The 24649-nt window shown below is 39.5% G+C and overlaps 1 protein-coding gene across 1 annotated transcript in view; it reads left to right on the forward strand.

Moving 5' to 3' along the window:
• LOC122675629 (EGF-like and EMI domain-containing protein 1) overlaps positions 1–24649 on the forward strand; it is a 638499-nt gene that overhangs the window by 32255 nt on the left and 581595 nt on the right. The gene's annotated exons all lie outside the window — the stretch shown is intronic.

A 24649-nucleotide genomic window follows, 5' to 3' on the forward strand; every position in this document is an offset into this window, starting at 1 on the left:
GGAGTGAGTTGCCATTTCCTACTGTAGGGGATCTGCCCAATCCAGGGATTTAACCCATGTCTCTCGAGTCTCCTGCATCAGCAGGTAGGTTCTTTACCACTAGCACTGCAAGTTGGCAGTAAAAAAATCCAAAATAAATTCCCTTGGATTTGTTTAAGAAGAACTTTTCTGAAGATCTAGCCAAATGACTAGTTGCATAGAGTACCTCCTGGAAGGAGTGGAGAAAGGGGGAACAAACAAATAAATTCCAATAGCCTTTTGAATATATTTTTCTGCAGATACTGATTTTAGTCAGAATGATTAATAATAATCTATGATCTATTAATTTTAACTTTGGCTAGAAGACAGAACAAAGTATATATTTCTAGACCAACCTAGGATTCTAGATTCCTAGATAAAGGATAATGAAAATAAAACCATGTATCAATATACAGGATCATAATTATTTTTCTAATTTCTATGGAAATAGAGACTGTATGCAACGTACCTGATTATTTACAACAGTGTGTGTCTGATGGTGAAAGCAAAGTGTGATACTGTAAAGAACAGTATTGTGTGGGAACCTGAAATGTTAGGTCCATGAATCAACATAAATTGGCAGTGGTTTACAGGAGATGGCAAGAGTGAACATTGATGTTTTAAAAATCAGTGAGCTAAAATGGATGGGAATGGGCTAATTTAATTCAGATGACCAATATGCCTGCTACTTAGGCAAGAATCCCTTAGAAGAAACGAAGTTGCCCTCATAGTCAACAAAAGAGTCTGAAATGCAGCACTCGGGTGCAACAGGATGATCTGGGTTCGTTTCCAAGGCAAACCATTCAGTATCACAGTAATCCAAGTCTATGCCCCAACCACTAATGCTGAAGAAGCTGAAGTTGAATGGTTCTATGAAGATTTACAAGAACTTCTAGAGCTAAGATAAAAAAGAGATGTCCATTTCATCATAGGGGACTGGAACACTAAAGTAGCAAGTCAAGAGATACCTGGAGTAACAGGCAAATTTGGCATTGGAGTACAAAATGAAGCAGGGCAAAGGCTAACAGAGTTTTGCCAAGAGAACACACTGGTCATAGCAAACATGCTCTTTCGACAATGTAAGAGACGACTCTACACAAGGATATCACCAGATAGTCAATACCAAAGTCAGATTGATTATATTTCTCACAGCCAAAGATGGAGAAGTTCTATACAGTCAGCAGAAACAAACCAGGAGCTGAACATGGCTAAGATCATGAGCTGCTTTTTGCAAAGTTCGGACTTAAATTGAAGAAAGTAGGGAAAACCACTAGATGATTCAGGTATGATCTAAATCAAATCTCTCACAATTATACAGTGAAAGTTATAATTATGCAGTGGAAGTAACATATAGATTCAAGGGATTAGATTCAAGAGGTTAGACAGAGTGCCTGAAGAACAGAGTGCCTATGGACAGAGGTTCATAACACTGTACAGGAAGTGGTAATCAAAACCATTCCCAAGGGGAAGAAAATGCAAACAGGCAAAATGGTTGTCTAAGGAGGCCTTCCAAATAGCCGAGAAAAGAAGAGGTGCGAAAGGCAAAGGAGAAAAGGAAAGCTAAACATATCTGAATGCAGAGTTCTGAAGAATAGCAAGGAGAGATAAGAAAGACTTCCTCAGTGATCAGTGCAAAGAAATAGAGGAAAACAATAGAATGGGAAAGACTAAAGATCTCTTCAAGAAAATTAGAGATACCAAGAGAACATTTCTTGCAAAGACGGGCACAATAAAGACAGAAATTATATGGACCTAACAGAAGCAGATGATATTAAGAAGAGGTGGTAAGAATACATAGAACAACTATACAAAAAAGATCTGCATGACCTGTATAACCACAGTGGTGGATCCCTCACCTAGAGCCGGACATCCTGGAGTGTAAAGTCAAGTAGGCCTCAGGAAACATCACCAGAAACAAAGCTAGTGGAGATGATGGAATTCTGGCTGAGTTATTTCAAATCCTAAAAGATGATGCTATGAAAGTGCTGCATTCAATATGCCAGCAAATTTGGAAAACTTAGCAGTGGCCACAGGACTGGAAAAGGTCAGTTTTCATCCAATCCCAAAGAAAGGCAGTGCCAGAGAATGATCAAACTACCCCAAAATTGCACTCATTTCACATTCTAGCAAATTAATACTCAAAATCCTTCAAGCTAGGCTTTGACAGATGTACAAGCTGGGTTTAGAAAAGGCAGAGTCACCAGAGATTAAATTGCCGACTTCTTTTGGATCATAGATAAAGCAAAAGAACTCCAGAAAACACCTACTTCTGCTTCATTGAATACACTAAAGCCTTTGACTATGTGGATCACAACAAACTGTGGAAAGTCCTTAAAGAGATGGGAATACCAGACCACCTTACCTGCCTCCTCAGAAATCTGTATGCAGGTCCAGAAGTAGCAGTTAGAACCGGACATGAAACAATGGACTGGTTCAAAATTGGGAAAGGAGTGTGTGAAGGCTGTATATTGTCACCCTGCTTATTTAACTTATATGCAGAATACATCATGTGAAATGCTGGGCTAGATGAATCACAAACTGGAATCAAGGTTGCTGGAGAAATATCAATAACCTCAGATATGCAGATGTTACCACTGTAATGGCAGAAGGTGAAGAGAAAATAAAGAGTCTCTTGATGAAGGCAAAAGAGGAGAGCGAAAAAGCTGGCTTAAAACTCAACATTCTAAAGGCAAAGATCATGGCATTCGGTCCCATCACTTCATGGCAAATAGATGGGGAAAATAATGGAAACAGTGACAGACTTCATTCCCTTGGGCTCCAAAATCACTGCTGATGGTGACTGCAGCCCTCAAATTAAAAGATGCTTGCTCCTTGGAAGAAATACAATGACAAACCTAGACAGTGTATTAAAAAGCAGAGCCATTAGTTTGCCTACAATGGTCCATGTAGTCAAAGCTATGGTTTTTTTCCATTAGTCATGTATGAATGTGAGAATTGGACCATAAAGAAGGCTGAGTGCCAAAGAACTGATGCCCTTAAACTGTAGTGTTGGAGAAGACTCTTGAGAGTCCCTTGGACTGCAAGGAGATCAAAGCAGTCAATCCTAAAGGAAATCAATGCTGAATATTCATGGAAGGACTGATGTAGAAACTGAAACTCCAGTACTTTGACCCCCTGATGTGAAGAGCCAACTCATTGGAAAAGACCCTGATTCTGGGAAGGATTGAAGGCAGGAGGAGAAGGGGATGACAGAGGATGAGATGGTTGGATGATATCACCGACTCAATGGACATGAGTTTCAGCAAGCTCCGGGAGATGGTGAAGGACAGGGAAGCCCGGCATGCTGCAGTCCATGGGGTTGGAAAGGGTCAGACACAACTGAGCTACTGAACAACAACCCAAAATTTACCACAAACTTAAGACACTAAAACACATCACCAGTGCTCCACACACCAATAGAGATTATTCATTCTACTTTGGAAACTCTTATTCTTGAATGTAAAAAGATGCAGGTTTTGACTGAGTGTCAATAACTGGGTGTCCTTACTGATGTCATTCAGCTTACAGGACAGTTCAAGGTGAATAAAGGCTATGAGATAGACAGATGTAGATAAACAGAGATGAGTCCTCTCTCTCCCACCCTCTCCTCTGTACTTGGCGTAGAGCTTTAGCACATCTTTAGACAGAAGAGTCGTTGTATATATTAGATTTTTTTACCCCTCCTCAAACCTTTATATCCCTAATCCTGCAAATTCTGTTAAGATAGGGTCATCATTAATATATGATGTAAACCAGAACCCCTTTGAATATGGAAGTGTTAATGACAAGCAAAAACGGAAGGACCTTTTCTGAACAAGTTCCATATATAGTGTCCCAAAGTCTAGGTATAAATAGGTGTCAGAATCCTAGTGCGTGAAGGCTTAAGAAGGTATAGAAATATGTTTGATTAAAATGAACAAAACATTCACTACTTACTAGAGGGAATATATAAAAACATAAATAAATCACCTGTAAACATACTCCACAGAGATTGCAAGTGTTAATATTTAAGTGAATGACTTTCTACCTAGAATCTTCATACAGAGTGAAAAACACATATCTTTGTTTCTTTTTTAAAAAATCAGGATCCTATTTAATCAGTGCTTTGTATCTGTTACTTTACCTTAACTTCAACCACCAGCATTTCCCCAAGTCAAATATTATTTAAAATATATGTTTTAGGGTTGCTAGCTATTTTATCTTGTAGTTGTACCTATAGCATGTTAATCTCTCCCTATCATTGGGTATTTTGAGATATTTCTGATTTTTTTACGATTATAAAATATGATGAATATCTTTATACTTCATCATTTGAGTGGAAGTCTCATAATTTCATGAGAATATATTTCTGAAAGTGGAATTCTTGAGTCAAATTTTTTGGAACTCTTGATATATGTGTATATATAAATTAACTTATCTTTTAGTCAGTCTATCTGTCTAGTTCATATTGTTGTCCTGCAAACCTTAAAATGCTAGCAGTAATATATTCAGTTCAGTTCAGTTCAGTTCAGTCACTCAGTCGTGTCCGACTCTTTGTGACCCCAGTAATATATTAGGTTGCCCCAAATGGTTGACTTTTTTCTTATAAAACATCTGTAAAACCAGTGCTTAAAATGGAAAAAAAAATTATCAGTAACTAAAATGGAAAAAAAAAATGTGTGTGTCTGTATGTTTCCCTAGACATCTCATAAATTGCTATGCAGCGAGTAAGTAGGAAATAATTACTTCATTGAGACGCCCTTTGCTTTATTAGCTTTGGAGAAATCATGAGATCCTTTATTTTTATCTCTTAATGTTTTTATGACATGACAAGCAGTTTGTCTGCAGTTGGTTATGAAAATATAAAAATGTGTAGACATTTCTTACATGTCTGAGTAGCTTGAAAAATGAAGGGGGATTAGGCTGCTAAATAAGTGTTCAGTTGATACTTTAGCCTCTGAGTGATGTGGTGCAGTAAGTGAGTGGTGGTGTGGCCATCAGGGCTTCTAACTTGAATGGACATTCCCGATGAGCTAGTGGACATTTTGGTGCATGTGAGCAACATTAACCTGGAGTGTGCCCTCTTTGCTTAGTTGCAGAAGCTAGGTTATTTTTTCAGAAGCTTAAGTCTATCAGACTGGCCTTGTTCTTTACTGGGAAGATGGATAAACAATGACAGGGCTCGTCCTTGACTGCTATTGTGATCTAGGCACATACCTGAATAGAACATGTAGTCCGTTCTAACAGACCTCAGGAGCTGGACGCCGATCTTGACTGCCTGTGAGAGTTTTTATTGGTTTGTTTGTTTTCTAAGTTTATGGGTGTCATTAGCAAAGTCTCTTCTTACTCCATTCCAAATGATCTATTGGGAACAATTCCAGCTCTGGCTAACTTTTCCTTGTTTCTCAATTTGAGGGAAGAGAGTTGAATGAGCCACTGTTCCAAAAGGATCTTTATGTAACCATGTCATGTTCGAGGGAATAAGATGAGAAACCTTCTAAACCTGGTTGTAGGTCTTCCATGGTGCTCTTTAGAAACTTCTCAGGGTGCATCCTCTGACTTTCTCCCCATCTTATGAGGACACTTCATGAGGCTGATACAGTGTCAAGGTTGTCTGGGACAGAATCTTAGGTGAGTGAGACTTAGTAGAGTGTGGTTGGTATATCTCATGAGAACACAGTGTTAATCTTTAAATGTGCTACTAATACATGTAAATCCTCTTAGCTAATAAACTCTTTAGGATTTTTCCATTTCTTCATTAAGATCACATATATCCTAAGGAGAGTTGGCTATGTTGTGTGCCTTGTTGTGTGGTGGTTGGATTAGTGACCACAATCCACCAAGTTTAAATCTTTCATAGACTTTTGAAATAAGAGCCATCACCTTAGATAGGGTAACTGTGCAGATCAGGATTAAAGAGGACAAAATATGACATATTCACTCCTTCTAACAAATAAATGATATAAAAGACAATATTGTCCAGGAGAAAACCAAAATAATATCAAAATATTTCTTGGGACATACTTTGAGCTCCCCCTCTGCCTATTATACAGAGGATTACTGCATTTTGTGCCTACCAAGATTAGAAAAGGAAGAGAAAGTGTCTTTAAACTGCAGAATACGGTGTAAGAGATTTAGATTGGATGCAAGGGATGATATTCTAGTAGGATAGTTAAACATTGGAAAGAGTTACACACGAGACATTGAAGGCCTAACAGTGGGGCAGAGGAGTTGCTGGCACACCTGACCCCTGAATGCATCATGGTAAAGAGTGTTTGAGAGCAGTCAGCAAAGTTATGTGAAAGAAGTACATATGTTACGGTTACAAAGAATTTTTGGAACTTGTTAGAAAGTAAGAGGAAGAGCAAAGAATCACTCCTAGGCTAAAAGAGCATCATCTCAGGGGCGGTGAATAGTGAGGGTGCTCTTGCACATCAGAATATAAAAGAGGCACAGAAGGAAGTGTCTAGACAAGCAAAACACACTGTAGAAAAAGGATCAAGAAAAAGGGAGAGGAATTAAAAAGCTAGCTTGCTGTATTTACAGGAAACCGTTATGTGCTTGTAGAAATGTTTTGGTTTGGTGTCTAGAAAATATGTATAAAATGTAAATATCTCTTTATTTGTTTGACTTACTTTCTTTGAAGAATATTAATTAGTGATAGATTCTGAATGGACTGGGATATTTATGTGTCTTCAAAGAGAAGGATAAAATTAACGGTCTCCTAGAATCAATTTTTAAATTATGATTTCTTCATCATTATTATGATTTTTGGTGCTGAGTGTGCTATGAGGTTACAAGTGCTTGTGGCTATCATTAAACAAATATTTACTAAGCAAACTACTGAGGAGAACAGCATGGGATACAAAAATGTGGTGCATCTTTCAAAAGGAGCTTGCAAGATCCTCAGGTAGATTTGACCACAGCAGATGCCATAAGGGCCCCCAGGAGGTGCAAGGCATTTTCATAAGAGCCAAGAGCCAGCAGCAGTGAGTTTAGGCTCCAGGAGAACATACAAGGCTCTTCTGGGGGGGTGGCACTGGGGCTGAGCCTTTGAGACGAGATGGAGTTTTTGACTGATGGAGACGTGTGGGCAGAGGGAGGCAGGCATTCTAGGAGCAGAGAGCAGTGGGCAGTAGTACAGAGAAGTTGTATGCCTAATGTGTTGTGTTTTCTGGAAGCCAACAAGGCTTTTGAGGAGGAAAGAGTACCATAACCTTGAAGGAGAGATAAGACAAGAAGGCCAGTTAGCCAACTACTGAGTTAGTTTAGGCAAAGGAATAATTGCTTGCGCTAGGTAAGGAAATGAAAATGAGAATCCTGTGGGAGAATCTGTGAGAAAGACCTAAGGAGTGCAAAGAGAACCAAAGGTGGGAGGAGGCTTGGTGGGATATTGAGGCCACTGATAACTGGAGAGAAGGAAAGGATATTGACAAGCAAGTCCTTGAAATCAAAACTTGCTTCTCTTCTGGTTGCTTTCTTTTCTTCCTTTCCATCCTTCATTCCATACCTTTGCATGAAGCTTCTGCTTTGTGTCTGGCCCTGCTCACTGTAATGAAGGGAGATAAAAAGATGCTAAATACATCCCTTTGCCTTTTCATTGCTTGCCGTCTAGTTTGGGGAATAGGATCTATGCATACTTAGGAAATAATGAGCACCCAGTTAAAGATAATATAACTACTGTGTGAGTGCAAAAGAGGAAAATGGTGGGTTGAGGTCTCTGTTCTGGAGAAGCTAAGCTTAGACACAAATATGCAAAGTATGCTCTATTTCAGTTGCTCATCAGGTAATAAATGGGGTCAAGCTCATCGGTTCCAGTTCCAGTTTACTGTGAACAGGTTTCTCTTTCAGGTACCCTTGAAGATGCTTGTATGTCTCCATGTGTTGTCACCTTTATATTCAGAGATCAGAGGAATATTAAATAAGTTTATGACAAGCTATTCCTACCCTCTTGTTATTTATGGAGATTTCTCTCCCCCAGGAATTACTTTGCAGATGCTTCATTTTGAAAGCTTTTCTGTATTTCAAAAATATTTGTTGACTGAATGAACAGAATGACTTTTTAAATTAATTTAACCCCAACTTTCAAATAATAGCACTCCTAGATGAAGTAAAGCCTTCAAATCATTTCAGGGTTGGATTTATCATGCTCAAATCTTCACGTAGGATTCCAGCTTTGGATTTCACATCTGAAAGCTGTGAACTAGAATTCTTAAATACCACACATCCATCCCCTATCTTTAAAGGACCTGTGACTTCACTAGAAACTCTGAGAATTAATTTTATCCCCAAATTTTAAAAGAATTCAAAATGGTCTAGTTATTTTGCACTTCCCTCTTAATAGCACCCAGGGATAAATACCGGTGTCTTTTGTTGCCATCTGTTTTCTAGTTTCTCAGTCTATTTTTGTGTCCCTTGTCTATTCTGTTAAAAATTCTTTTCTATTTATAAAAAAGTACATGTAGTTGGCAATATGAGATTTCTTTTGCATCTTTGTGTATTTGATGAGACAAACTACTAGATCATTTTGGAAGACATAGTGATTTGTGAAATTTGAATGTGAAAAACCAGTAGCAAAGAGAAGAAAAGCAGTGGGGGTATTTGCCAGATGGGAGATGCCTCACTGCTCTTTCGAAGGCCAGGAGAGCCACTTGTTAGGAAAAGGCTCCCTGAATCTAAGCTTTGATATTCACTTGGGGAAACTGCAGACTTCAGAACAGGTACTGTCTCTAGGAGGAGCAGATAGTGATCCCTGTGGGGCACTGGAAGGCCTTTTTCCCCCACTCTTTTCTCCTCTTTCGGGTCTCTGTTCTCTAATTAAAATTGGTGTTTTGGAAAAAGAGAACATGAATTCTGAATACAGTAATAAATTATATCCTTGCCTCGGATGGAATTAAAATGACTGCAGACTTGAAATTTCCCTGCCTCTGAAAACTTAATTTGATATTTTCTGTTACACACCAAGTAGTGATTTGCAGAGGCACAGACTGTAAGATTAATTGAGGCAGCCATCTCTTCTGGCGCATCTAATCTTACATCTAATTATCTGATCATCTGAATCGCAAATACAGTAGTTAAAGGGTGTCTGCTTAAAGGGCAGCCACAAAATGTAAATATTAAAAAGGAGAGCTGTCTGGTTTTCAGGAAGCAGACATGGAGATTTATAATAGCCATTATGTTATTCGCGGCATTAGGTCAGCGGGTCACATAAAAATGTGGTTACGTTGTTCTCTCACTAAAATGTGAAGACTATTCTGACGTCTGTGCCCAGTTTGTTTTGACAATTAACCTCCATTAGTATTCTAGACCACATAAGAGCAAAACTCTTAAAAGGCTCTCTTTTTCATGAATGTACTGTCAAATTGACTTCATCATTTAAATAGGACTCTAGTCACAGTAAATGATGAGTTGATATTTATACAAAGCGTAACCTTAATTAAAATATTATGAGCAATTAAACCCAGTGTTCACGGAATTATTGTACATTTATGTGTAATAGAGTAAAAACATTGCAAGGGACTGTTAAGCTTTTTGTGTGAATCTAATTAACTTTGACAGGCTCTGGGCTTTTCTCCCCCTTATTTTTAGAAGTGTTGGAGAATAAATGGTCTTGCATCTGGAAAACTTCAAACAGTTTTGATCAGCAATTCAGATCTGATTTAAAATGTACGTATCGAGACGCTGTTTTAAATACAGACTTGATAGACGTGCAGGGCTCCACTTCTTGTGGCAGGAAGGCAGATGTGGAAGGCAGAACAGCTGCGGACTGGTGCCGCCAGCGGGTATTGTTTTTGTCACAATTTAATGTCAGGCCAGTAAGGCTGTGAGTAGGTCTTTGTATATTAGGCTCTGGTTAATGAAAAGGTGAACTCGAAGGGCTGATTCCCTGGAGGGCGATTAGGAGGGAGATGGTTCTCCTCGCTTTTATGCTTCTGTAGCCCTGAGGGAACAGAGGAACCAGGAGCAAATCCAAGTTCCCAGGGAGCCAAGGGACTTCCTATTTTGTAAGTGAGGGAAAGACGCCTTCCTGCAAACAGTGAATTAGAACATTGAGGATAATGCAGTTTTTGTTCTCCTGTTGATTCTCTAAAATCCCACTAAGGATCCCACTAAAAAACTAGGAATTTCCATGTGGTTCAAGGTAATCACAGTAACCATGGTCATATTTTATTCAGCACCAGTTGTGTAGCAACTGATTGGCAAACATTATTTTTATTTTTAAAATTTTATTGAAGTATGGTTGATTTACACTTTGCACAGCAAAGTGATTCAGTTATACATATATATGCATATTCTTTCATATTTGTTTCCATTATGGTTTATCATGGGATATTGAATATAGTTCCCTGTGCTGTATAGTAGGACCTTATTATTTATCCATCCTATGTCTAATAGTTTACATCTACTCATCCCAAACTTCCAATTCTTCCTTCCCCCACCCCTCTCCCCCTTGACAGTCACAAGTCTTACAAACATTAGGTGATTTAACCTTTACCCATTTCTTTGAAGATACTCTTTCCAATTTCCTGATGCAGAAACTGAGACCCAGGGCATGTGTCATCCTTGTAAAGGCACATAACTGCAAAGTGTTAGTGCTATTAAAAGGCAAGATTAAAGTATACATACCTGGTCACTGAATATTGAAATAGATAAGAGTTATGTGAAAAATGTAACACAGCAATTATATTTAATATGAACCTATTTAGGAGCCTCCCTGGTGGCTCAGTGGTAAAAAAATCTGCCTGCCAATGCAGGAGACATGGGTTCGATCCCCGATCCAGAAAGATCCCACATGCGGCAGAGCAGCTAAGCCCGTGCACCATGACTATTGAAACTGTGCTCTAGAGCCTGGGAACCACAACTACTGAAGCGGGTGCACCCTAGAGCCGGTGCTCAGCAACAAGAGAAGCAGCCTCAGTGAGAAGCCCGTACTCTGCAATTACAGAGTAGCTCCCACTCTCTGCCACTAGAGAAAAGCCTGAGCAGCAGTGAAACTCTAGCATAGCCAAAAATAAATTTAAAAAATTATTTAAAAAATATGGACCTCTTTATGTAAAAAATACAGAAGAAACTATGTGTAGATGTATGCACACGCACACAGAGATGTGTATATTAATGCAGATAAGAAGTATCACAATTGAACACACTAGATGGCTGACAGTGGTTATTTGAAGTGGCTGAGAAGGGGGAGGAACAAATAGAACAATTTTTTTTTCAAGTTTTTTCATTAGTTTCTTGCATTGTTATAATCTTTAATTCATATATCACTTGGGTAATTCAAACTTAAAGATCTAGAAAGGATTTCTGCTGCCAAAGTGAACATTTGAAAATGAGAATGTTAAGAAAATGGTCACAGGTCTGATTTCAACCAGGGCTATCTAACCCCAACATTTGTGTTTCTTCTAAACTAACATGACTTTTACAAATTGACTAATGTTGGGGGTGGGGTGGGAATCCCATGAAAGGGTATAGTGGGTCTCCTGACCTCCCTTTGGTCCTCAGAAAGCCCTGCTTATCCACACCTGATTTAAGGATACATCAGAATTCCATCCTTAATCTATTTTAGCCAAGGAATATATATTGAGTCCCTCTGATGCATCAGTTGCACCGTAAAACCCAGAGGAGGCTACAGAGATGAGTAAGTCACTGACTCTGCCCTTAAGGTGTTTGAAGCATCATGAACTGACACACTCATATCCAAAAGCTTTGTGTCACATGGTGTGGTGACAGTGAGAGAAACAATGTGTCTCGGGGCATTTAGGAGGGGACAATTATAAGGCTAAGTCTCATGTGATAATTTATTAGGTACCTGGGTGGATGTCATTGGAAAAGACCCTGAAGCTGGGAAAGACTGAAGGCAAAAGGAGAAGGGGGTGATCGAGAATGAGATAGTTAGATAGAATCATCTACTCAGTGGACATGAATTTGAATAAACTCCAGGAAATACTGAAGATCAGGGAAGCCTGGCATGCTATACAGTCCAGGAGGTCACAAAGAGTTGGGCACAACTTAGTGATTGAATAACAACAAAGCATCTTGGAGCTGGGTGTGATGGAAGATGCTAATAGATGGCCTCTGTCCTCAAAGACTATGTAATGTTGTAGGAAAGAATATTTTAACATGAGAAAATAATCAGTTCAGTTGCTCAGTTGTGTTCAACTCTTTGCGACCCCATGGACCGCAGTACACCAGGCTTCCCTGTCCATCACCAACTCCTGGAGGTTACTGAAACTCATGTCCATAAAGTTGGTGATGCCATCCAACCATCTCATCTTGTGTCATCCGCTTCTTCTCCTGCCTTTAATCTTTCCCAGCATTAGGGTCTTTTCCAGTGAGTCAGTTCTTTGCATCAGGTAGTCAAAGTATTGGAGTTTCAGCTTCAGCAACAGTCCTTCCAATGAATATTCAGGACTGATTTCCTTTAGGATGAGCTGGTTGGATCTCCTTGCAGTCCAAGGCGCTCTCAAAAGTCTTCTTCAACACCACAGTTCAAAAGCATCATTTCTTTGGCACTCAGCTTTCTTCATAGTCCAACTCTCACATTCATACATGACTACTGGAAAAACCATAGCCTTGACTAGACAGACCATTGTTTGAAAACTAATGTATCTGGTTTTTAATATGCTGTCTAGGTTGGTCATAACCTCTTTTTCCAAGGAGCAAGCCTCTTTTAATTTCATGGGTGCAGTCACCATCTGCAGTGATTTTGGAGCCCCCCAAAATAAAGTCTGTCACTGTTTCCACTGTTTCCCCATCTATTTGCCATGAAGTGATGGGACCGGATGTCATGATCTTAGTTTTCTGAATGTTGAGTTTTAAGCCAACTTTTTCACTCTGCTCTTTAACTTTCATCAAGAGACTCTTTAAGAAAAGCCAGGAATAGTATGTAATTGACTACTTTGTAATGTAAGTTAGGCCTAAATGAAGTAAGAATTCAGGAAAGCAGGTGATCACTCTAAGTAACAACTGTAGAAGAGGGTTTTATAAGGAAATAAAGTATAGCACTAGTATTTTTTTCTGCAAGTACCAGTATTTAGCAATTGCTTGATGAAAGAGTAATAGCCAGGGATACTAGTCTGCATGCTGAAATTGGCCTTTGAGTGGAGTCTCTCTTCATTCTCTAACTCTTGTTTAAAAAAAGACTGCATAACAATTCAATCCATTCACAGCCCATGAATTTAATTTATTTATATATATATATATATATATATACACATACATATACATACATATATATATATATACATGCACACATGCTGGGGTAGGAAATGACAACCTGCTTCATATTTGTGCCTGGAGAATCCCTATGTATAGAGGAGCCTGGTGGGTACTGTCCATGGGATCGCAAAGAGTTTGGACATGAGTGAGCGACTGAGCACACGCATACCCACATACATGCCTGCATTTATGTGCTGTTTCATATAAATCAGGATCACAGTTGTTTCCCTTTCTCTCTTCTCCCTCCTTCCCTCATTCCTTTGCTCTCTCCACCCTTCTTCCTTCTCCTTCCCTCCCTTTTTTCCTTTTTCTTCTGCTGGTATTTCTAACATATTCGGCATAGAATCAGGCACACTTGGTTAAAAAAAAGGGAGAGAGAGAGATATCTGCCCTAGAAAACAGGAGACTGGAAGTGCAGAGGAGCTGGTTGTTTAGGGAGCTTCAACAGACATTAAACCTTTGTTCTGGATCCTTCCGGTAGCACTGTGATCATGTCTATAAAGTTCCTAGCACAGCGCTAGCACATTCTAGATGCTTAGTAAGCCTTAGCTCTCTTCTCAGCCCACTTCTCCCACCTTTCTACAAGCCTTCCTCCCCAAATTCAGTCTGGGGAGAAGAGAGAAAAACCCAGGTGGGAGGGGCTGTAAAAAATAAGACCGAGAGTTGCATATTAGGAAGGGTTTTGATGTCAATAGTCAGTTCCTGCCATTGTCTCAATATTAGAGTGATTGGGTCAATTATTACTGAGCAGCTCTGGACTTCTTAGGGGCTTCCCTGGTAGCTCAGCAGCAAAGAATTTGCCTGCCAAAGCAGGAGATGCAGGTTCAATCCCTGGGTCAGGAAGGATCCCCTAGAGGAGGAAATGGCAACCTACTTCATTATTCTTGCCTAGAAAATCCCACGGACAGAGGGCCTGTGGGGTCACAAAGAGACATGACTGGGTGGCTGAGCACACACGTCCGGACTTCTTAGAGTGAAGATAACAATGTAAGTGTGTTAAAAATGCATATGCATCTAGAGCAAGCCACAGATGCTGTTAAGTAATTGGGTTGGTTATTTTTGAAAGATATTTCTATCATATTAACTTTTTTCTATTTTTTTGTTTTTAATCTTTCTGAAACAGATAAAAATCTTTCACAGTCAGTATGATTCATACTTCTTTAATTAAAGATTGAACTTAAGACTCAACCAATCCAAGCATTTTTTTAAATGATAGTTTTTCAAATTATATAAGTATGCACTCTCCCCAAAGAGAATCTGTAAAATAAATAAAGTATAAAAAACAAACAAACAAAAAGACATATTCCTACAAGCTGGAGAAAACTATTATTGGTTCCAAGTTCTTCTAGTCTTTTTGATGCTTATTTATAATATAGGTAAGGCTTACCTCGTGGCTCATGATAAAGAATCTGCCCGCCAAGCAGGAGACGCAGCTTCAGAACCCTGAGTTGGGAACATCCCATGGAGAAGGCAATGACAACCCACTCCAGTGTTCTTGCCTGGGAAATCCCATGGACAGAAGAAGCTGGCAGGCTACAGTCTGTGGGTCTCAAAAGAGGTAGACATGATTTAGCAACTAGGCAACAACAACAAATAAAACAACAAATAATAATATAGGTATTGCATGTATTTGGTTGCTATTATACTTTTAAAATTTGGCTGCAGAATTTTTTAGTGTGATTCAGTTTAAGATCATTTCTCATTTTCACAATAGTCCTGAGCAGGTCATAGAGAAGAGGCCTGTCATTGAAACTGATTGGGCTCCATGCCAAGCCTACTCTTTGCTCTAATGTCACGCCTTAGAGTGTGGACGGCTAGGGAGTGGCCTCGGAGGGCCTTCTGCTCTGTGCCTGGGGAGGGTAGGCAGACTGTGAGGGCAGTTGCTCAGTCTGGGGATGGAACGTGGCACCTGGGACGCACACAGGTACTTGGAGGGCTGACTGGACAAGGTCAGAAACAGGAAACACGAGCTGATTAGCACATGTCCTGGGATTGGTGTTCAAGTAGAATGACAAGTTAGGAGCTATAGGACCTGAAGTTGGTGAATTTGTGTGGTTGGCACAGAGATGGAAGCAGAGGAGACATTCTAAGAGCATCATCTTTGGACAGACAGAAGACTTCTATATTCAGCAGTCTTTTCTGGGTCCTCTCTGAGTATTAAAGTGACTGAGTACATTGATGCCACACAATGGTGGCTCAAAACTCAGGGGTATGAATAGTTAGGGTGTCAACATGTTTGAAAAAGAGACAAGGTATTTACCCAGATCTTTCACTTATATATATGTTTATTTAGGAGAGTTTTGAAGCATCTTGTGGACATTGTGGGGGAAGGGAATGTTAATCTCCCTTCCTCAAATACCACTTAGTACCCTTACTGATTATTTCTTTGGAGCTCAAGAACTACCTTTAGCTCAGGAGAACTCTTGAATCCTTGTTTGAAAAAGATGTTTTTCATCTGAACAGACTAGGGATTTCTTGCAAAGTCCCTAGGTCCATGGTGGTCTAGAAAATCATATCCATCTATGTTGGGGGACTGATAGCAGATATTCCTAGATTTAATAAATATTTATTAAGCAACAACAATATATCAGAAGCTATTCAGAACACTGTGGATATAAGAGCTAATAGAAGTGGTCCTTATACCCAGGAGACAATATACAGAGAGGTAGATTTGTAAGGAGATTGATATAAGCCTTGGACTTACTTAGAGGTGGGTGTATGCTTTTTGTCCAGTCATGGGAGTTCAGTAGTGAATCCTAATGAATGATTATTGAATGGTTACATATTGTGTTTGTTGTTGCTGTCCAGTTGCTAACTTGTGTCTGACTCCACGACTCCATGAACTGCAGCGTACCAGGCTTCCCTGTCCTTCACTCTCGCTCTGAGTTTGCTCAAACTTATGTCCATTGAGTCAGTGATGCCATCCAAATATGCAATAAAAGCTGGCTTAAAACTCAACATTCAAAAAATGAAGATCATGGCATCCGGCCTCATTTCTTCATGGCAAATAGATGGGGAAAAAGTGGAAACTGTTGGATTTCATTTACTTGGGTTCCAAAATCACTGCAAACAGTGACTACAGCCATGAAATTAAAAGACGCTTGCTTTTTGGGAGAAAGGCTACGACAAACCTAGACAGTGTGTTAAAAAGCAGAGACATCACTTTGCCAGCAAAGGTCTACATAATAAAAGCTATGTTTTTTCCAGTAGTCATGTACAGATGTGAGAGCTGGACCATAAAGAAGACTTGAGCGCTGAAAATTGATGCCTTCAAACTGTGTTGTTGGAGAAGATTCTTGAGAGTCCTTTGGACATCAAGGAGATCAAACCAATCCTAAAGGGAATCAACCCTGAATATTCACTGGAAGAACTGATGCTGAAGCTCCAATACTTTGGCCACCTGGTGTGAAGAACTGACTCATTGGAAAAGACCCTGATGCTGGGAAAGACTGAAGGCAGAAGGAGAAGGGGGGAACAGAGGATGAGATGGTTGGATGGCATTGCATATACATATGGCATTTACCTACTGACTGTCACCTTTCATCAGAAGCAGAGCTTTGCACATAACTTCAGTTATGCAGAGCTTCTCATGCTATTACTTGTGTTTTGAAACCTGAGCAAATGCATGACTGTCATTTTTTCCCCTACTGTTTCTACAGTGTGATTTCTTTGGCCTGGTCCTCTTCATATACTGCTTTCTCCTCAATTCTACATTTTATTTCATTTATAAACAGTAAACCAGGAACGTGGGATGTTGTCAGTTTTATTATTTCTCTAACGATCTTTAGAGGCAGGTTTCAGTATTACAGTGGCAATTCCAGAGACTCTGAGGTGGGATAGATTCTCTGAGCCATGATTTTCCACTTTTGGTATTTGTCAGACTCCTGAGATGGTCAGATCTGTGTCACAGCTAGAGAATCTTTGGGTATGTGGAGCTACAACTGAGATTGTTGCTGAGTGTGTGTCAATAAAACATATATTTCATGACTGCAAATTGCATGACACTGTGAATCAGTCACTCTAGACAATTGGATCTGGCTTTTGACCTTTTTAGAGTAAAATAAAAATGTTTAGTTGATGGAAGTTAGCTAGTTTTCTTATGACCATAGGGAAAGTATGTGTGCTACTGATGGGGTTGATCTTTGGTAGGTCTGTAGGGTTGCAATTCTTAAGCTGTAGCGTCATACAAATCACATGGAGGGCTGGTTAAGACATAGAGTGCAGGGCTCCACCTTTCTAACTCATTATGTGGAGAAGAGGGCCATGGATGCAGAGTACATCATGCAAAATGCCAGGCTGGATGAAGCACAAGCTGGAATCAAGATTGCTGGGAGAAATATCAATAACCTCAGATATGCAGATGACACCACCCTTATGGCAGAAAGTGGAGAAGAACTAAAGAGCCTCTTGATGAAAGTGAAAGAAGATAGTGAAAAGTTGGCTTAAAACTCAACATTCAGAAAACTAAGATCATGGCATCCGGTCCCATCACTTCATGGCAAATAGATGGGGAAACAGTGGAAACAGTGACAGACTTTATTTTGGGGGGCTCCAAAATCACTGCAGATGGTGACTGCAGCCATGAAATTAACAAAATGCTTGCTCCTTGGAAGGAAAGCTATGACCAACCTAGACAGCATATTAAAAAGCAGAGACATTACTTTGCCAACAAAGGTCCATCTAGTCAAAGCTATGGTTTTTCCAGTTAGTCATGTATGGATGTGATAGTTGGACTATGAAGAAAGCTGAGTGCCGAAGAGTTGATGCTTTTGAACTGCGGTGTTGGAGAAGCCTTTTGAGATTCCCTTGGACTGCAGGGAGATCAAACCAGCCAATCTTTAAGGAAATCAGTTCTAAATACTCATTGGAAGGACTGATGCTGAAGCTCCAATACTTTGGCCACCGTATGCAAAGAGCTGATTCATTGGAAAAGACCTAATGCTGGGAAAATTGAAGGCAGGACAAGAAAGGGATGACAGAAGATAGGATGGTTGGATGGCATCACTGACTCGATGGACATGAGTTTGCACAAGCTCCGGGAGTTGGTGATGGACAGTGAAGCCTGACGTGCTGCAGTCCATGGGGTCACAAAAAATTGGACTTAACTGAGCAACTGAACTGAACAGAACTGAACTGCGCAAGTCCCAGGTATTGCTGCTGCTGGTCCAGAGACCACGTGTTGAGAACCTCTAATCTAGGAGATTCCCTTACTGTGTGAAGCTATGATTACTTTTTAAAAATATAAATGGGGGGAAAAAAAAACTATAGCAGATCAGGTTCTTTTTTGGAACAGTCGTGATTCTGTGGAAGATCAGAAAATCTGCTGTGTTCAAGCCTTTTTGGGAAGGGAGGCAATATCTTCCCTCATAACTTATTGAAATAGTGTTTTAGTGGAAAAAATCTATTATAAAACCTTTACCTGAAACTTTGCTCATCTTTGTCTTAGACTTTTTGACCTTAGAAAGGTGACATCATTTATAATTAAAGGTCATTACCAGTCTTTTCTTTTTCCTCCCCTCCCACATCTTCAGTCTAAGCAATATATTGCTCTAGTACCCTAATACTGACCTTAATTTAATTGTTATAAACAAAAGGATGTTGAATAGTAAGACCAATTATCTTTGATTGGAGAAGGCTGAACTCTTTCAACCTGTTCAAGAAAGATTGTACGGAAGACATCCAAGTTCCTGAAAGGAAGTTTATCTGACCCAGACATGACAGGCAGAAGTGATTTCAATTTAGCTTGCCTCTTTCAAGTAAGGCTTTATAGCAGAGATTTATTTGGATGCACTTCAGTGCTATTTGTGTTTTCTAGTTAGCGAATGAATATCCAATGTAACACCTAGCCTGTGAAATAGTTGTGTAACTTTTCCTTGGATATCAGGGGTACATTTCAATTTTTATGTAGCCTGAGACTTATAAAATCCAGGAGGCCTTCTTAAAGAGTACACATATATCTTATATTTTCAAATTTTACAAAAACTTACACCAAAATGAAAATACTGGTTTAACTTCTTCCAGAGCTGGTAGCGTTTCAGGCTAATGAAGGACCCTGAAGTTTAAATTTCATTAGTTTCAAGGACAGTTCACTTCAGACTGTATTACAGGGCCCTGACACAATTGATAATACATTGTGGATGCTTAAGGAAATTTTGTGGAGTGAATTCATGAATTCTTCATCACAGTATCTTCAAAGCAGTGTGATTGCCATTATTTTTGAGGTATTGATGTCACTATCTATGACTTGATGTTGAAGATATATTAGCACTTTGTTGTTGTTTAGTCACTGTGTCCAACTCTTTTGGACCCCATGGACTGTAGGCTTCTCTTGTCCAGGCAAGAATACTGGAGTGGGTTGCTGTTTGCACTAGATTTTTTTTTTTTTTTTTAAGAGATAAAGAAAACAGAGAATCTAAATCAATCAGTGTTTTTCTATGTAGAATCAATAGCATATTCATAAGGGACGTCCCATCTTAAGCTGAAGAGATTAGCAGTGAAGACAAAACAGTCGTGATGAATGGCTTAGGCCAGGGAGGATGTCGGCTGGATAGACCTGATAAATAGAACTTAAGGCTGGTCAGCTTGGAATTCTCAAGATGCTATTGCTTTGTCTTCTGATTTTTAGAGGAGACAGAGTGAAGTTTTAAATGGTGGAGAGTTTGCTGTGGTGAAGTCCATAATTTCTGGTTGATTTTAGTGGAGATTTGGCTACTGCAGTGGGCTTGGCAGGCCAGGTGCAGGTGAGGCTGGACTGGCAGGAGGACAAGTGGTCCTGGAGTGTGGCCAGGACTGCTTGTCTTCTTTGCTCTCGAGGATGTCTCATCAGGTGAAGATTTATAAGTGTTTCTGCTTTGAGATGGAAGTAAAAAAATAAGTGGAGTGTATAGTTGCAGCTTTCTCTTCATTAAGGTCAATAGGGTGGCTTAGGTCTTTGCAGAGGTTTTGAAAGGAAATATAGTAAAAGTAGAAGATTAAGGAATTAGCAAAACAATTTAAAGATAGTCGCACCCATTGACAAGGTTTTCCTTAATGACTGGATTTGGAGTTGTAAGGAGATCATTTAAAAGGAAGGAGGATGGAATTACTGGTCCATTATATTCCTGATCGATATTGACCACCCATTCCTTTTAAATAGTTTATGCATAATAGCTCATAGATTGCCCAGGGAAAGCAAAGTATTGTTTATAATTGCTATTTGAATATTTTATGTAAAAGTTAATCTTCTGAAGACTCGAAGAAATCATTGTAGATTAAAATAAGAAATAAAGATTTGCATTTATAAGAAATTAATGATAGTTCTGAAATTGAAGAACCATTTAGTGCTGGGGGAAATAAATACAAATTGTAACATCTATCTGATGGAGTTTTGTTTAGATTGCTTCTGGTGATAAACCATCTATAATAATATAAATCAAGGACTGGTGTTTGCCATAAATTTGCAATGTTTAGCATAATTTTCTTTTGCATTTCATACTAAAGTGACACCAAGAAATATGAGATTAATAGTTATTAAGTGAAAATGACTTTCATGTCTGTAGTCATTTTTAGAAACAGTTACATGTAATTCATTTAGGGAGCAGAGAAAATTAATTTGTGGCTGTGGTGGGATATAGCACATTAAAACAAAGAGGAAAGTGCCATATAGTAATACACTTTTGGAACATAAGGGTAGATTCATTTTTAACTCCTCCTCTTGATTTCTCAGTAACTTCTTAATACCTTATGATGCCCTTCAGGTCACCACACTTTTGTTTGGTGAGACCAGAACATTGTATGAATAGCTTAAGGAACAGGAAAGTTGATACAAGTTCTCAAATTATGTCATAATATTGGAGAGCACAGGCTTAACCATACCCAGAGGGAATAGAGGGTCAGAAGGCAGCAGTAGCAGCATGGTGCCTTTTATTAATTTTAATTAGTGTTTTCATTAGAAAGTGTTATATTAGATTCTGATTTTTTTAAAAATTACACATTATCTACTTTCATTTGTTTCACAGAACTACATATTGACAATGCCGTTGAAGATCAAGTCTATAAGTTTTTTTTTTTTCCTAAATCTAGCCTCAGATTTTATGAGCTTAAAAATTACATATGTACTGTGCTAAGTGGCTTCAGTCCTGTCCAACTTTTGAGACCCTTTGGACTGTAGCCAGCTAGGCACCTATGCCCATGAGATTCTCCAGGTGAGAATACTGGAGTGGGTTGCCATGCCCTCCTCCAGGGGATCTTCCTGACCTTAGGATTGAACCTGCATCTTTAATGTCTCCTACATTGGCAGGCAGGTTCTTTACTGCTAACACCACCTGAGAAACCACATATAAATGCATTATATGAATATAAATAGATTATGGAGAAGAGAGAATATAGAAAGCATTTTCCATCCAAAAAACTTGAGTGAGTGAAAGAGAAAAAGAGTAAATACAAAAATGTAAGAATATGAAAGAGTAAAGACAGTTGTTTAAAATGCTTTATATGTGTTCACTCATTTATATTATCTTGAGTACTGGAACCCTTTTTAGGCAATGCGATGCATTTACTCTTTCAGGTTCTACTTACTAAATTCTGTGTCTGTGTCCATCTTGGAACTAGATTGGAAGCATAATATTTTAGTGGAATGTGGAGAATAGAGATCATATTTAATTTTATAAAAAATAGGTCAAATCTGATTGATATGATGTTGTAAGTTCATATTTTGAGCACCCTCTGCTTAAAGTATATACCAAAGCTAGATAAAATATTTTAAAAACATAATAATAAAAAATGTAATGTGAAAATTTAATATTTGATCTCTAGGTGGACCAGAGAGGGGACAGAAATGCCAAGCAGTGGTGAATTGAAGTCCATTGTGGGCTTTCTAATATCTAGGGCTAAAAGCAGGTAGAGAGAGCTTAGGGACTGGAGGGATTGAAGGAAAGTAAAGTGAAAGTGAAAGTCGCTCAGTCATGTCCGACTTCTTTGCAACCCCATCGACTATATGGTCCATGGAATTCTCCAGGCCAGAATACTGGAGTGGGTAGCCTTTTCCTTCTCCAGGGGATCTTCCCAACACAGGGATTGAACTCAGGTCTCCCGCGTTGCAGACAGATTATTTGCCAGCTGAGCCACAAGGGAAGGAGAGTAAGAGAGCTACAAGGCCAGAATCAGAAAGCAACATGAAATTAGGAGCCATCCCTTCCTGACTGTCCCCTCCTCCCAACTGCTGCTGGGGACACTGACTTCCTGGAGGCTGTGTGTCTAGCCCTCGGAGGACAAAATCAGCCCGTGACCAGGATTTGAGCCAGGCCACCTGCTGCCTTGGTTTATGGCTCTCTAGAAGGCCCAACCATATCATGGGGCAGTCACTCTGAACTAACAGGATAAGACACCTGACTGGACTGAGTGCCCAGGACGACAGGTGGGGGGAGCTACAGTCCAACCAGGGCTACTGGTGTTGAAGACATATCAGTGTGCTGGGCAGAGAAGACAAGGGCACCCCACTCCAGTACTCTTGCCTGGAAAATCCCATGGACGGAGGAGCCTGGTAGGCTGCAGTCCATGGGGTCACTAAGAGTCGGACACGACTGAAGTGACTTAGCAGTAGCAGCAGTGTGCTGGGGTATATGGGGTATATGGGACTGTTTTTATTTTTTTCCAATTATTACTTTCAATTATGTTGTTTCCTCCTTTCCCATCCTTACAAGTAACTAGCAGACTCCAAAGTTTTCCAGTTACTTTCATGTATTACTATTAATTTAATCCAGCTCAGTGTAAAACTCAAATCTTCAAAATCTGCCTTCCTCTTTCTGCCATTACAAACTAGAACTGTAGCTCTGGGAACTTGAAGTAATCAAGAGCAGAGGCTGTTTGTGGTCTGGCTCCAAGGCATGCTGGTTTTTCCCTTCCCCCAACAGCTCCGTCTCCTGGTTTGGGAAGGCTAGGGAGAAAGAGTCAAGGGGGCTGATTTCCTGCTAGTCATGAAGGTGATGCCTGGTGTTACACTTGGATTTAGTGTGGTTCTGTCTGAAGTTGGAGCGCTCTATTTTAGGTGCCCTGTATTCTTGGAGAAAGTAATCATCTTCAACCCAGACTGTTCAAGAATCATTGCAGAGAGGGGCTACCTAATTTCCCTTTGGGTCCTCCCAATGGTCCACATGTCCAACAGCTTCTTTGCTGGGTGTGTGATCGCTTGACTCAGTAGCCACATGAAGCCTGATGACTTCTTTCCCCCCTCTCATCTCAGTCTCTTTGCATGAAATCAAAGTGACCTTCCAGCTTTGTGAAGGATTGTGATGGGGTGGGATATCTGCAGCTTGGTACTTGCAAGCCCTACTTTTTGAAATACTTTGCAGAGTCTCCCAGCTTTGGATCTCGCATCTATGGACCAGAGTCAGGCTGTTATTTACATAAGACTCCTTAGCACCAATTACTTCCAAAAATGCACTTACCAATGTAAAGAAAACTATTAAAATAGTAGAAAATATAATTTAGAACTAGGTCACATAGATTGTGGAGAACAGAGAATACAGAAAATATTTTCCATCCAACAACCATAAAGCAAGAGAGAAAAAGAGTAAATACAAATTGCTGGTATATAGAAGTCACAGAATGAAATAGTAAAAAATAAGTACCTTTGTAATAAAAATATATTAACTATATTTACCGTACCTATTAAAAGACAGAAACTAACAAATTGTTTTTTTAAAGGCAGCTAAAGTTGTAAAAGAATGCACAGCATGTTTTAAAATAAAGTAACAGAATAAGTTATGCCTAAAAAATGCAAACCAAATGAAATTTAGTATGCAAATGTTAACATCAGGCAATCAGATTTTAAGGTAAAACAAAACAATGAAAAACACATTATCATGGGTTAGAAGTCACAATGCTTAGTCGCTCAGTTGTGTCTGACTCTGCAACCCCATGGACTATAGCCCACCAGGCTTCTCTGTCCATGGGCATTCTCCAGGCAAGAATACTGGAGTGGGTTGCCATGCCCTTCTCCAGGGGATCTTCCCCACCCAGGGATTAAACCCAGGTCTCCTTCATTGTAAGCAGATTCTTTACCATCTAAGTCCCCAGGGAAGCCACAGTGTATAATGAAAAGGAATAATACACTGAGTATATCCAATACAGTTGACACCCAAACAACACAGATTTGAACTGCACAGGTCCATTTATTTGTAGATTTTTTTCAAGAATAACTACTGTGGTGTTGCAGAATATACGGTTGGTTGAATCCAGGGATGCAGAGGAACTGGCTATACTGAGTTGAGGGCTGTTTGGATTTTTGACTGCATGTAGGGTTGTTGCTCCTAACATGCATATTGTTCAGGGTCAATTGTCATCATCAACTTATGAACCCTTAACAACATAGCCTCAAAATATTTTAAGAACCAAACTGTCAAAATTACAAAGAATAATGTTCAAGGTAACTAATGAAAGATTTCAATATGCATCT

The sequence above is a fragment of the Cervus elaphus genome, chromosome 19 (assembly GCF_910594005.1).
Source record: "Cervus elaphus chromosome 19, mCerEla1.1, whole genome shotgun sequence".
NCBI lineage: Eukaryota > Metazoa > Chordata > Mammalia > Artiodactyla > Cervidae > Cervus > Cervus elaphus.